Source organism: Mesocricetus auratus, unplaced genomic scaffold (assembly GCF_017639785.1).
Source record: "Mesocricetus auratus isolate SY011 unplaced genomic scaffold, BCM_Maur_2.0 Super-Scaffold_100053, whole genome shotgun sequence".
NCBI lineage: Eukaryota > Metazoa > Chordata > Mammalia > Rodentia > Cricetidae > Mesocricetus > Mesocricetus auratus.
The window spans coordinates 3,708,872-3,722,787 of NW_024429230.1; the positions used below are offsets into that span (position 1 = coordinate 3,708,872).

Consider the following 13,916-nt stretch of genomic DNA (forward strand, 5'->3'; position numbering starts at 1 on the left):
TAAACCCAGTTCCCATCCCAGAGGGTCACGAGGCAAAGCGATGGCTCTAGCAGCTGCTCAGAGGCTCCTGGACAGAAGAAGCATATGGCTGCTCACCTGATGCTACACAGAATCCTATTAAAAGCCCAGCCACTTGGCCAAGTGGTTTTATGCATTTAACAATAAGTGACATTATGCTTGTGCTTAAATGCTACATTATCAAGTCCCTTGCAGATTCCTATCTCCCCCTTTCTGCCCACAAAGCGTCCTCCTGGGAGATTTACCGCGGCAGTCTTGGTTTATGACATACAGCTTATCAGGTAATGAGATAACAAATCTTGCTGAAACGATGATTTTGTGTGTAAGAAAGCGGACTTTTATCAGGGTGGCTAATGTGCGGCTTGACACGTTATAGGCTCGGCTGGCCATAAGCAGTAAAAAGGAAATTTTGCATTTTTCCACCATAACTTCTCCAACAATGGGGGCATGTAACACTTTACAGTAAGTGAGCATTATTCAGGGCTAAATGGAGATGGGATGCCCATGGAATGGAAGATCAAGCTGCCTGCTGTGGCTGTGTCCCCAGAGGGCTGCTGCCTCAAGGTGCTTGGGACTTCCCTGAGAGCCAAACTAATTTGCCTGAAGACCCTTACAATAGGCACAAGCTAGGAAGACCTGAATGTGAAAATGCTGACTTTGTTCTAGGGTGGTTCTGGCATCTGTTTCTAGAAATAGCAGCTCACCCCTATGAAAGGAGACCCTTTTCCAGAGCATTTAAGATGTCCAGCCTCTCCAACAACTTCCCTTGCTGAAACAATGTGACCTCAACACCAGGCAATCCTGAGCTCACTGATATTAGCTTCACCATGCTCAGTCACAAGACCATGATCTGAGAACTGGCCCCAAGACCAAAAGAGGCTTGGCTGTGAAGCTACATGCACAAGCTTCTAGCCAAAACACTGTGCTGCATGGCTCAACTCACACACTCTACCCCTCAAGCTGACAGAGGGTAGATCTCTAATATGCTTTAAGACTGGGCAGGTAGTGAACATGCAGTAAGAAAATTTCCCAGGAAAACTTCAGAATGCCCAAGTCCTTTACCCTTTATAGTTGTTCTATTCACATTGTAATATGGCAGAAAGCTCATTGGCTGGAAGCAGCTTATAATAGGAGGTGGTGATGATGGTTTATGAATGTCCCATTAGACGTCATTACGAGAGCCTGCCCTTTTGTGGCAATTTGGTGCTCGACTAAGTATGTGAGAATAACGCAGTAAACTCATTGGGGAAGAGATAATGGTGCAGAACAAAGAGTAAATCAATAATATGCACGATGCAGTTAATAATATTACCATTATGAACTGTTATTGTTACGGTGGTGCACTTGGCAATCAGACAAGCCATGGTCACAAACGGGAGGAAGAATGACAATGAGCTACATCAGAAGAGACATCGTAACGTGATCACATTGCCCTCTCAATAGAATCTGCTAGATCGTGGGACATCACTTAGTCACTCATCAAATGTCATGTCCAAAGCCCCTTATCACTGACCTCTTCTGACCATAAGGCTGTAAAATACACTGCATATCTGAATTCATGAAACAGACAGACTATTTGGGCTTTTACAGTTCTCTTCACATCTTAAAATGTTTCTTATGTTATATGCATATTTACAGACAAAGTGTAACTAGGCATGAGTGTTCTGAATGAGATTTATGATTGTGAATAGGGAGGCATGTCCAGAAAGTGACCAAGGAAGAGGATTTCCCTCCTGACCTGACCTCCACACAAATGACAAAGGTGTTACCCAGTATATTCTAACATCCTGCATGAAGGCCCTAGGATAAAGAAGTACCAACAGGAATCCAACTACAGTTGAAGCCATGTCTTGAGTGAAAGAGCAAGCTGGGTAAGCAAGAACCCCAGTAACCTGCTTTGATACCAAGGAGAGACTTATTCCCCAGGCAAGCACCTTATTCCAGTCGATACAAGGAGAAGCTGAAAGGTCAAGCTCATCCAGCCAGCCTCTGTATCAGATACTGAAAATCTCAGAGTTCTACACAGGCATATCCCTGGTAATGAGCAAAGCCACACTTGAATAATGGTGGCTTGAGACAGCTGAGCACTCGCCCTTCCTGTACAAAGAGTGGAGTGACCATCTGACAGCACCCCAGTTGCTGCTCTGAAATCATTCATCCGAAGAGAAATGTGTGAAGTGCAAGGGGAAGAGATGAGTACCCCCCACCCCAACGCATCACCCTTGAATCAGAGGTTCAGCCAGCTGATTTATTCAGCCTTAGAAAAAGTCAGGGTTCTATTATTTAAAAGTGTGCCGGGTGCATATAAAATATATTCCAATGCAATCAATATTACCCCTTAAGCCTTTAATTAGCTTTCACTTCTCTTAAGACGTAGACAGATGCTGGCAGGAGAGAGGAGGGGGTAAAAAGATTGACTTTTTTTTTCATTTGGAGCTAGCTGTCCGATACCATGCCAGACAATTGAAAATATATATCTTTTAGCTACAGCATGATTTCTCGGGTGGAGAACAGTCCTTATCAAAAAAGGAAGAAAAAATCTTCCTTCAACGTAATTGGTATTTTTTGCTCAGAAAAAGGGGGTGGGCTGTCGGGGGGGAAGGAGATTGATTGAAAGCAGATTGCCTTTTTGCCCAGGGAGAGTTATTAGGTACATTATCATGGCAACCTTGAAGAAGCCATATTGTTCCAATCTGCCCTGTATCTGATTTGAAGATTTACAGTCTCCCCCTTTTGTGCCAATAATCATTTCCCTCCATTTTGTTTTCCATACAATGGAAGTTATCAGGAAGCCCACATATTGAAAATGTTTGAATGTCATCAGAATTGATGGATGGCGAGATGTTGCCTCTCTAGTCCTGTGTCAGCATTGGAAGATGAGCCCTGGCTGCCCATGTCTTAGGAAGCCTCAGATGCCTTCCAGGGGCATGAGAAAAGGATGGCAAATGGAGAAAACACTTGAAAATCCCTGGGATGGTAGTTTGAGAGAGGATATTGTTTCAGGAAGAAAAAATCGCAATATTTATTATGCCTTCTACTCAAAATAAGATGGGAAGGATTTTATGATTGAGAGCAGAGAGCTGGTTCCTCGGATGCAGTGAGTCTTCACGTGGCATGACCGAGGAAGGTTGCAAGATCCCGATCTAAAGTTATCTCTGCTGACTTCCACAGTACCTACAGACCTGCGGGGTGAGATCCATACTCTGATGTCAGACACTAATTAATTAAGTAGTTTCAGACAGGTCCCACCAATTCTTCATTTTAGGAGCAACAATTCAGAGCTTGAGAGGCACTGTAAAGAGCACTTCATTCATGTGGTTGTCTCCAAGATTTACTTCAAGAGATAATACATGAATTGGCCCAGACAAAGAGCCCATTGTCAGCATTCTGAAATGGTAGGGACTGTATGACATCTTTATATCAGTACACGGTAGCATGTGTCCCATATAATTCCATCTAATCCTCAAACAACTTCACACTCTTACTATTAGCATCTTTTTAGAGGCTGTTTCTTTGAGATGCACCTCTGATGTTCACAGGATGTAAAAGGACTGATGCAGTCTAGGTGTGAGACCACAGTGTTCATGCAGATGAAGCCGATGGGCTAGGGTTTGTACCTCCCATCTTCTGCTCCTTCAAGACAGGCAGGGTTGGTGGATGCATGGTAGAAGAGGTATTATAGGAGTCCTTGAAGTTTCAGAGAGTTTTGCAATGGGAATGGGGTGGACAGAGACTAACTTAAGACATCACAATTTCTCAGCATCTCTAGACTAGACTACATGCAGTCAGTTGGCCCAGAGGGCTCAGGGAAACAATGCCCAAATAACATAGAAATCACCAACACCACTGTTCATAGACTCTAAACCAAGTTTCAACTTCAGTCTCACAGTCTGACAAGCTTATAGGTGTTGACAAAGTTATTATCTATCCTAGATTTTGCTCTCCTATGAGGCTGAGGACTCTCTCACCAGCATAGGGATCTGAAGGTTAATAGGAGATGGCCTATTTAAAGCAGGAGCTATTTAAGTAGGCCACACTGTGAGGTATCTAAAGTCATTCTTATCTGAGGCTCTGGATATAGCCTCTTTGAGCCCAGTGTTAATCACCATGCCTGGATTCTATGTGAAGACAGACAACAGATCTAAACCAATGACCATATTTCTACTCTAATCTGATGAGACTTAGGAGTGGGACAAAGCCTGACTGAGTTTGATGAACAGATATTTCTGAGGCAAAGGTAACATAAACAATTGGTAACATAAGCTTAGATGAAAGACCCAGCTCAGATGTACAAGTAAGTATCTTAAATATTAACACACTGGTAGCAAATGGAACTTGGTGGAAGGAAGTAATTTATCCACTACTGGTGCTGAGTAAGGGCTCCAAGCGGTGGGTTAATTAGGGGTGGTTAGCATAGGTGGAATGAGGAACAAGTAAGGCATCTTGTGCTTGGGCATGATTTCATAATAAAAGATCAATGTGTGACAAGAGTGTTCCGGGTGTTTCTTAGCTTCAGAGTATCCATGGTGGGTGCTTAGTCTAATGCCCACATTCATTTGTGAGGAGACAGGTTCAGCCATCTGTGCAAGGTGAGTGAGTAAACACCAAGGCAGAACATCGCCCTCTGTTCCGATGCTTTCTAAGAAACGTCAAGTCCTATGGAAAGGGCCTCGGCTGAAGACGAGAGTGGGGAGCTGGCCTGTGTGACATGGAGCCAGTGACCAGAAAAGAAGAGGCTGCCTAGGCCTCACCCACCAGACCTCATGAATCCTTATAGGGTACCAGCTCCCAGCCTGTTCTCTAGTTGTTGTCTTTTTATCTTGTCTAGACGTCTGCAATTGCTTCCTGATTGATTTCCCTGTTTACTTTCTCCACCTCCCAAAAGCTGAGGAGCAAAGACTGAGGCAAATCTGACCGCAATCAGGTCTTCCAAGGTCGACAGAGTCCTGGTGCTCTCCTTAACAGGGCCTCACATGAGGAAGATAGTGTAAAATGCATGGCTCTGGGCTGTTTATTTTTAAAGATACTATATCCATTTTTACTGGAACAAGTATAAAAGAACTTTAAAAACCCATAGCTATCCTGTCACAATAAATCATACAGAGTAAATTGAAAATCCTATACAGCTTTTTCTGAATACATTGCACTCACTTTGTCAAAGAGGTAGATGAAAAGTGGCATGTATTGATCTAGATGTCTCTGTGAAACTATAATATTTATATCAAATACATATGCTAGTATGCTGGACTCTCTTCTGCCTTTCTGCTGAGCCTTCTAATCATGCATCTCTCATGCCACTTCTCCCCCGAACATCCCCACCATTAGTAGACCCTGTCATGAGGTGATTGGATTTTAAGTAGACCTTGACAAGGAGAATAGGTAGCATTTTATCACACAAGAAGCAGGGCAGTTAGAGACCCAGCAAGTGACCGCACAGTGGTCAGTACCCAAGGCTCCCATTTGTTCTCCTGGATTGAACCTGAGCTTCTCAGTGTGTGTGTCTTCTTCACGTTCATGCAAACTGGACTTCCCCTGCCTCCTCACCCAGCCATGTCCTTTGGCTGCTTTGTCTTCAGGCAGCTGGCCCTGATCTGAGTGGTACCTTCAGAGCAGCTTCACTCTAATTCTCTCCTTCTAGCTCAGGACTCCATTGTTAATAGGTACTAAATCCGTCTCCAACTTTCCTTTATTTTCCTTTACCTAAAATCTGTCCACTATGGGGAAAGATTGTCACCAATAATCAAAGCAAACTGACTCCATTCTGCAGTCCTTGTCATCCTATCCTACCCCAGGATCTAGCTCAGCATTCAAGACATAGCCGCGTGCGTGCGTGCATGCGTGCGTGCGTGTGTGTGTGTGTGTGTGTGTGTGTGTGTGTGTGTGTGTGTGTGTGTGTGTGTGTGCAATCAAGAGCATAGCCACACACCATTTGTTTTCAAGACCTATGTATTGGAAAAAGTATGTTTGCCTTGGAGACTAAGCCAGAGCAAACACAGTCAACATTAAACAGCAAACTGAAAAAAATGGCTGCCCAATTCAGCCACCTGGAATCTTCCAAGTGGGTAAGAGGGCAAAACATGGAAAGAAAGCAGCAGAGTATCTATAACGCCCAGTCCCAGATCCTGACTATAACCATTTCCTGTTGAGAGAAAGAGGGGAGAAGAGAAAAGGGGTGGTGGGTGCCCCGAGGGGGCTTAAGGAGAAAATAATCTGCTCTTGGCCACATCTATTACTTTGTTGATGAGAAAGAAAGGAAATGTGATCGGCCTCCTGGTGAGGAAGAGAAGAGAGCAATTGTCTCATGCAGCTGTCAACAGGCTATTCTGGAAAAGGCAGTCTGTTTCACTGCTTCTCTAAATGGAGCAGACAGTGGGGCAAACAGATCCCAACAGCTCAGCAAAGGCACCTTCATGGAGCAGAGACCCAAGGTCAGAGAGCAGGGCATTGGAAGACCCAGCCGAGAAGACTGGGAAGCCACTTCCTAGAATTGGTTGGTCTCACCTACCAAATATACACGATTCCGTCTATCAGCAACAGCTCACTTTAATTAGAGCTGGTTTTGTTATCTATAATCAAGTTTCCATATCCAATAGAGTATAATTGCTGCTCAAGTTAACCTTAGGAGCTAGTTGAACCATGCTGACGGCAAAATCATCTAATGAATGACCACGAATTTCTGCTTCCTAGATCACAGAGCCTTATCTCTGGCGGCTTTCTGTCCTTTCTGGGAGCTCATCCTTCAGTTCTCCCCAAGATTTTGTAAGGTGCTTGGATTCACCAATGGTTAAAATTTGCTTAGTCATCAAAACTCCATTTCTGTTGCTTACAACCAGGGAACCCTCAGGGATAGAGTTGCTGACCTTTGCTTCAGTTTCTCATTTACTTCTCACAAGTATCCAGTGTTCACGTATTATCACGTCACCACCACTTTGCTATTTCCTTTCTCCTTTATTTCCTGTCAGAGAGAGGAGTTTGTATGCGTCCATGTAGGTGCATGTGGAGGTTTGCATCGAGTGGCTGCCTCGATCACTCACCACCTCATTGTCTGAGATGAGGCGTCTCACTAAACCTGGAGCTCACAGGTTTGGTCAGGCCAGATGCCTAGTGAATTCCCAGGATCCACTCGTCTCTGACTCCCCAGCTCTGGGATTATGGATATGAGCTCCTATGTCTGGATTTTAAAACACAGGTTCCAGGGATCCAACTCAGGGCCTTATGCTTTTACAGCAATCATGCTAGCAACTGAGCCATCATCTCAAACCCCAGACAGCCTTGTTAAGAAACCTCACAATTGTGAAGTCATCAGAAATTATACCCATTCTTCCTTGGGTCACCCCAACATAGTCAGCTCCCTGCATTCATTCACCTCATTACTTGGGACTCGGTGATCATTAATCATGTTAAATAAAGGAGATTATCTTTGAGCTGACCTTCCCCGTCTCGGGCAGCTTCCTTTCCTGAATACTGTGTTTCCCCCCTTTGATCAAAGCAGCTCTACCTGTCTCTACCTGCTGCTGCTGCACCTGGGCAAACATAGAGCAAGGGGAAGAAGAGATCCAGAGAGAGGCTGCCTGGATTGGCTTTCTCACTATGATAACCAGCCGGATACATCCTCCCTTTAGTTCCCACTACATCTAAAGGTTGCTGCCTCAGCTACCAAAAACTGCTGGCTATTCTCTTTGAACATACTCAACATGCATACCGATGGTCCCCAAAATGGGCAGGCCAAAGGCTACCTGTGTAACTAGTCTTCTCAAGTTCAGTTGGGCAGTAAACAAGTCACATGTGAGCTATCCAACATTTTAACAAAGGATCTGTGTTAGATGGTCTTGCCCAACTGTGAGCTAATGAGGTGCCTTAAGGTAGGCAGGTCTAAACTAGTATGCTCAGTAGGTTAAGTAGACTGAAAGCCTTTTCTATACGGGCTATTTTCCACTTATCATGGTCTTATCAGGATGGAACACCATTTGAAGTTGAAGAGCATCTGTACTGGCATCAGCCTCCATTCAATGCCAGTATCTACAACTCCTGGGGGGGGGGGTTGGAGGGAACCTCAGACTCCAAAGTCTGCCGAGGCATGACATATCAGAGCAGGGTACTTGTAAGGCTTAGGAAGAAGCAGATTTATCGATTTCTTCAGCAGGTCCCAGGTCCTCCCGAATCTCTCCAAAACCCCCTTTTCCTGGTTCCTTATTAGATCTGTAAGATTTTAAGCAAACTGGCTTTCTTCTGTTACCTCTGCCCCCAACAGCCCCAGTGAGTACATTCAACAATCCGAGTTATCACATACTTTTAGGAACACTCTAATGGGCTGCCTGCCTTCATGATTATTTCACACCTTCATGATTTTATTGTACAAAATTCCTGCCAAAAGAGCATTTCACTGGGATGATGTTCCTACACAATCAAACTCCCATTTAGCTGCCACTGGCTCCTTGGTGGTTCTGATTGGACGAAGTCTCACACACTCTCCAGGAGAGCAACAACCACATTCTCTCAGTCATTCTTTTAACCACAGAGCTCAGGACAGTTCCTGGCTCACAGAAGGGCTTGAATAACTGTTGAGCCAGTGTGTTGGAATGGGTGTTTTCCTAAATCTGTTTTATATGCAAGCTGGCATGACCCTTTGGCACTGGTAAAAAGCATCATAAACCTTCTTAGAATGGCATACGTGTATCTCTGATCTGCCTCCACATCTCCTCATTGGAACGGCACAGCGGAGGGAAAGAAGATGATGCTTACTGACAACTGGTACCCACATTCAGAGCAAGTCTCCACGGTTGTGGGGGAGGGAGCTGGCCATTGCTGTGCAATACCCGTACTGTCTCAACCCTGACAGCAACGGAATCAGATTTCTACAACTTTCACGCTGCATTGGCTTCTATTATATTTTAATACAAAGAGACACTGGACTTGGCCAGTTAGAAAGTTTGCTGTTTTATTTTCAGAGCATGGTGACAGCAGTGGTGGAATGAACCCCAAATCTATGAGGAACTGCTTGTCACACTCTGGAAAGACTTCTATCAGCATGAATGGCATGGCAGGAAGACAGAAAGTGGGGTGCGACTTAGTCTCAGATGCTTACATCACTCCATCAAACATGAGGCTGAGCAGAAAGAATCTTTAGGGATTATAATTAGAAAATTCATAATCAGGATTCCTTTGTAAGTGGAAGCAAGAATATTTGAAAGCAAAACTCTAGGTTTGAACATGGCTTTTTTGGGGGGATACCCAGTTCATCTCCCACCTCCTTTTCTATTCTTGTTTGGAGAACAATAGGCGGAACATCTTGATGAGTGTGTGGAAGGGAAGAGAGACAGCAGGGAAGGGGAGTTGGGGGGAGGCCTTCATCCCATCAGCATTAGCAGGAGACTGACTGACTATGCAACAACGTTACTTCTCAAGAGACATTCAAGTCTTTAAGGGACTGAGGATGTGGCCTAGGAGAATCCAAAGCAGATGCCAAGAAGAAGCATCACATCCACACCCACTGAGACCCCTGCCAGTGGAAAGGACTATCCGGAGCACTACATCATGTATCTAATGACAAACGCTTTGGGTCTGCCTCTTGGTACCCAATTTCAGAAGTCACCAGGGGTCATTTTCCCAAAGTATTGGGGCAATCTCATTTCTTTTTCTTTTTCCCCTTTCCCAAAAAGTTTAATGCTAATCAAAGCAGAAGGCTTAATCAGTTCAAGATGGTGTGTCAGCTTGAATTACCTATTTGTCTTCCTATTTACTGTATCTGTCTGTCTACAATTCTTTGTATCTTTGTGAAAATCAGTTATTAGGGCCCATGTTTCCTTCTGACTACAATCGCTACCAGATGAGCCTTCCCGGTGATATGTTGATGATTTGCTAATTTATGGTTTTTAAAATCTAGGAATCTTAAGATATTGCTGGGGAGTCACGTGGACTATGAGAGGAGAGTGCTCAATGGCTTTCCTGACAAGGGATCAAAGATTGTGTAAAATACAAGACTTCAGTCCCATTTCAACATGAGCGATGTCTGAGATAGAGAAATCGTAAATGACATCCTATAAGAAACATCCCTCCCAAGAGCAGTCCACCTTGTCCAGCCCGGGGAGAAGTGAGAGTGAATGTCACCCGAGACTCAAGTAAACAGGAAAGGAAAGCAGACCCGTGGCATCAGGCCAAGTTAACACCACATGAATCAACCTAAATCCCACTGCTGCGGACTGGAGGCCAGGCCGGAGAGCAACCACAGCATGGTAGGATGATTCTCGAGGAACTGAGGTGGGTTTAAATAAGCTTTTGAGCTGAACTTCCCAGTCAAGTGAGTGGCCAGACAGCATGGAGCTCAAGAGACAGCAACAGAGGAGGGTTTAATGGGTGTGCTAGAATGTATCTGTCCCCAATGCCTGGCACAGAGGAGCAGGCACTCAATAAACACATGTGAGATAAATAAACTCTAAGGAATGACACATGGTGACTCTCCTTAGAGCAAGGGTAGACCACAGAGACGGTAAGTTAAATGAATCTTTCTAAAGAAACAACCATTTTCAAGCCTTTTCAATGCCCTGTTCTTAAAAAAAAAAAAAAAAAAAGGCCTACGACCACTGGGGGGTAAAACATGAAGGTAGGAGGAAGCCCATGTTGATCCAAGCAGTAAGTAGGCAGAAGGATGCCCAGAGCAGGGGTCTCAGCAAGGGGGAAAGCCATGAGTGAGAAGAGCAAAGGCTAAACTAGGACCCAGTCATAAGAAACCGAAGATGCACATGAGCCTGAGCCTCCTGGAGACAGCAATGACCAGGCGGGTTGTGCAGGAGATACAGTCACCCTCTACACCCTTGAAGCACTGGGTCCAGAGGACGGTAAAAACGTGATCCCAGGTACACATGGATCCCTTAAGTAAATTCACTGTTATCTTCTGGAAATCATGAATGGTCACAAGACCTCAACATAGTCCAGCATACAGACATCAAAACTTGCCTAATAGACACTTAGCACTGGGGCTCCAGACATGGATTTCTTGCCTTGGAGCAAGATGTGGTTTGGCTGTGATACACATGCCCCACTCTAGAATGGGGTGTCACCATGGAGATTTTTCCTCCAAGATAATTACATTCAGTTTCCTGTTCTCCTTTTGTCCACCCCTTGTCTTTTATTATTCATTCTTCTCCACAGGTTCTCTCAGCATTTGGCTTCCAAAATATCCATGGAGCCCTCTAAACCCATCCTGTTCTCTTTCTCCCAAAGACTGGGTCAGGACTACCTCATTTTGGGGCCACTAAAGCCACATCATGGGAAATCCAAGGCCTGGATGGCTCCCCAGCTGTGCTGTCTCTATCCAGGGGTTACAGCTGACAGATTCCTCTCTGTGGCCAATTATTTTCCATGGCCCTTGGCTATATGACCTTGGACCATGATCTTGTCAGTTCTCATAAACTAACCAGGAGTAGAATGAATTACACTCAGAGAGGAAACCTCTAGGGAAAACTGCAAGAGGCTGTGAGAGGAGAAAGACAGTAAACTAAGGACCCCAAGGCCATGGGAGTCTCAGTGTGACCCAAGCCTCCACCGCCTCAGAGTGGCTTCAATGTATATGAAGGGAGGAGACAGAGTCAAAGGCCTTTGGGCGGCAGGCACGATTGTAAGAGGGCTACTAAACTGAATAAGATTTACGGTCTCAATCCAAGAAGCTAATTGTCCCCAATATTCCCAACTTGGATAGCTTTCATGGTCACTGATTGAACCCTTCAGTGGTTAACACTCAAGCCAATTCTTAGGAATCCTGAATAAGTTATGTGATAGCTGGCACATTTATGGGTATCCGTACCTAGTGCTGGGATGGATGACCTGGGGTGTGATGACTAATGAAGAGGCCTTGTCAGGCTGCTGATTCCATGTGGATGGGGAGGAAGTTGTGGGAATGCAACAGAAAATATTATATTGTGCCAAACACATTGATTAAAACTCACAAGGAAGCACCAAAGAAACCTCCATATTCCACAATAGGGCTATTGTACCCTCCAAGCCCTAAATTTCTCCATCTTACTTGTTTATTACTTAAATAAAAATACTTATCTGAATAATCTTTGGATTTCAGATTTCTATGTCTTTGCAGTTTGGGGTAATAAGTTACCTTCAGTTGTCTGGCAAATTGTGAGTGGTTACTTCTGAATAAAATATGCATACACCAAAAAGATCTCTTGACTGTGTAAACATTTAAGTTGTTTTCTAGGCATCAGCTGAACACAGTCCTGGGGAGTAGCATGTATATGTGTGTGGATGGGAACAGTCCATACATTTTTACATGCACAAAAACTCAAAGTGCTACCTGCTATTTTAAGAGTCTAAACTCCAGCTCTCAACAAAGTTAAGCTCCTTTCCTTTTGCAAATGCATTTAATTTTATCTGGAAACTTTTTGACGTTCGAAATAGAACAACTGTAGTTTCTCATTATGTTTGCTGCCAGAATCCATGCTTCGTTGCTCAAGTAAAGACCTTATATTGCTAATTACTACCACATGCCCATATCCCAAGCGAAAGGAAACTTATTGATTCTGACAGCCCATTCTCTCAACACTGAATTCCAAATGAAAACTCAAATTTTGGCCAAACATAACATTTCATCAATCTTGTTCTACTGACTGGAAAAACAACATCAAACAAAGGGTGCTAATGGCCCTTTATTACCATTCCTTTCCCAAGCTTATATTTTCTGATGAAAGATCTAAGTGACCAAGGGCTTCTTTAAACTACTTGGTAATTAGCTTTTGAACCAGGAAACAATGCATAAAGTAAAGGGAACAGCCCGGTGTTGATGACAGGACATACCCTATTCCCAAAGGGTCTGGGGACATTGGAGACCCAAAAGAGAACGTTAAAAGCAAAATGTATTTTCATAAAGGGACAAGAAAAAGAGGGAGGAGGGGGAAGCAGGCTAAAAGCAGTGATAAAGGATTACAGAGTCAGAACTAGACTGGAGGGGCTCTGTGATCTAAAGCTCACAGCAGGTGGGCAGACATGCCAGCCTTTAAACCTGACCAGATCAGACCATGGCAGGCTACTGAGTACTGGTCTTAAGGCCTCATTTGGGCCACCCATCAACAGAATCTGTCAGCCAACAGCCCACCCATATTGGGTCACAGACACTATTCTGAAGAAGAGGAAAAAATTCCACCTGGAATGAGAGTCAAGAAATACTTTCAACTTAGATTTCAAAGTCATTGATTTTATTGACGTGATTGGGGACAGGGTTAAGGAGATGCTGGCTGAGACCACGGGGCTGGAACAGCTCTAATGGGGCCCTGGGAGTCTCAGAATACCTTCCACTTTACAGAGACCTGTCCAGATCTCAAAGGCACACAAAATTAGGAGGCTGTTTTCCTCTTGGTTTGAGATAAATGACGGAGAGGGAATCTTTGGGCTTATTTGGCCTTTTGGAACAAACCAATGGACCAGGCTTCAGGACAGCTTGGTTCTAACCTTTTCCAGGACTGCTAAGATAATAGGAAGGGGAGAGGCCTATGGGGGGAGATAGGGAGATGAGTTGCCTTCCCGAGAAGATGCCAACTGGCCTCCTTTCCCACTGTCCTCTGTCTATGAGAGAAAACTGCTGTCTTGTGGGTAGTTCAAGGAAATGAGCCCTCTCTCCACCTCCTCATTTTCTGAACAGAGGACTGGACACCTGAGCTCAGAGCGTGTTGGACTCAGTAATCACAGAGAAGCTCCCTGAGCTCCATCCAGCACGGCCAACTGTCAAGACAGGAGGGGCAGACATGGGGGAAAGGCATTTCCTATAGGCCACCTTCTGGTCCTCTTAAACACTGAACTAAGCTAATAATGTGACAACAAGTAAGAATAAGTAATACGATAAAAGAGCTCCTGGTGGGACATGGGGGTGGGGGATGGGCATGAATGGCACAGTTGTC

General features: G+C 44.5%; 1 protein-coding gene across 32 annotated transcripts in view; it reads right to left on the reverse strand.

Moving 5' to 3' along the window:
* The window catches only part of Kcnma1 (potassium calcium-activated channel subfamily M alpha 1), a 688,790-nt gene that overhangs the window by 199,738 nt on the left and 475,136 nt on the right, over nt 1-13,916 (reverse strand). The gene's annotated exons all lie outside the window — the stretch shown is intronic.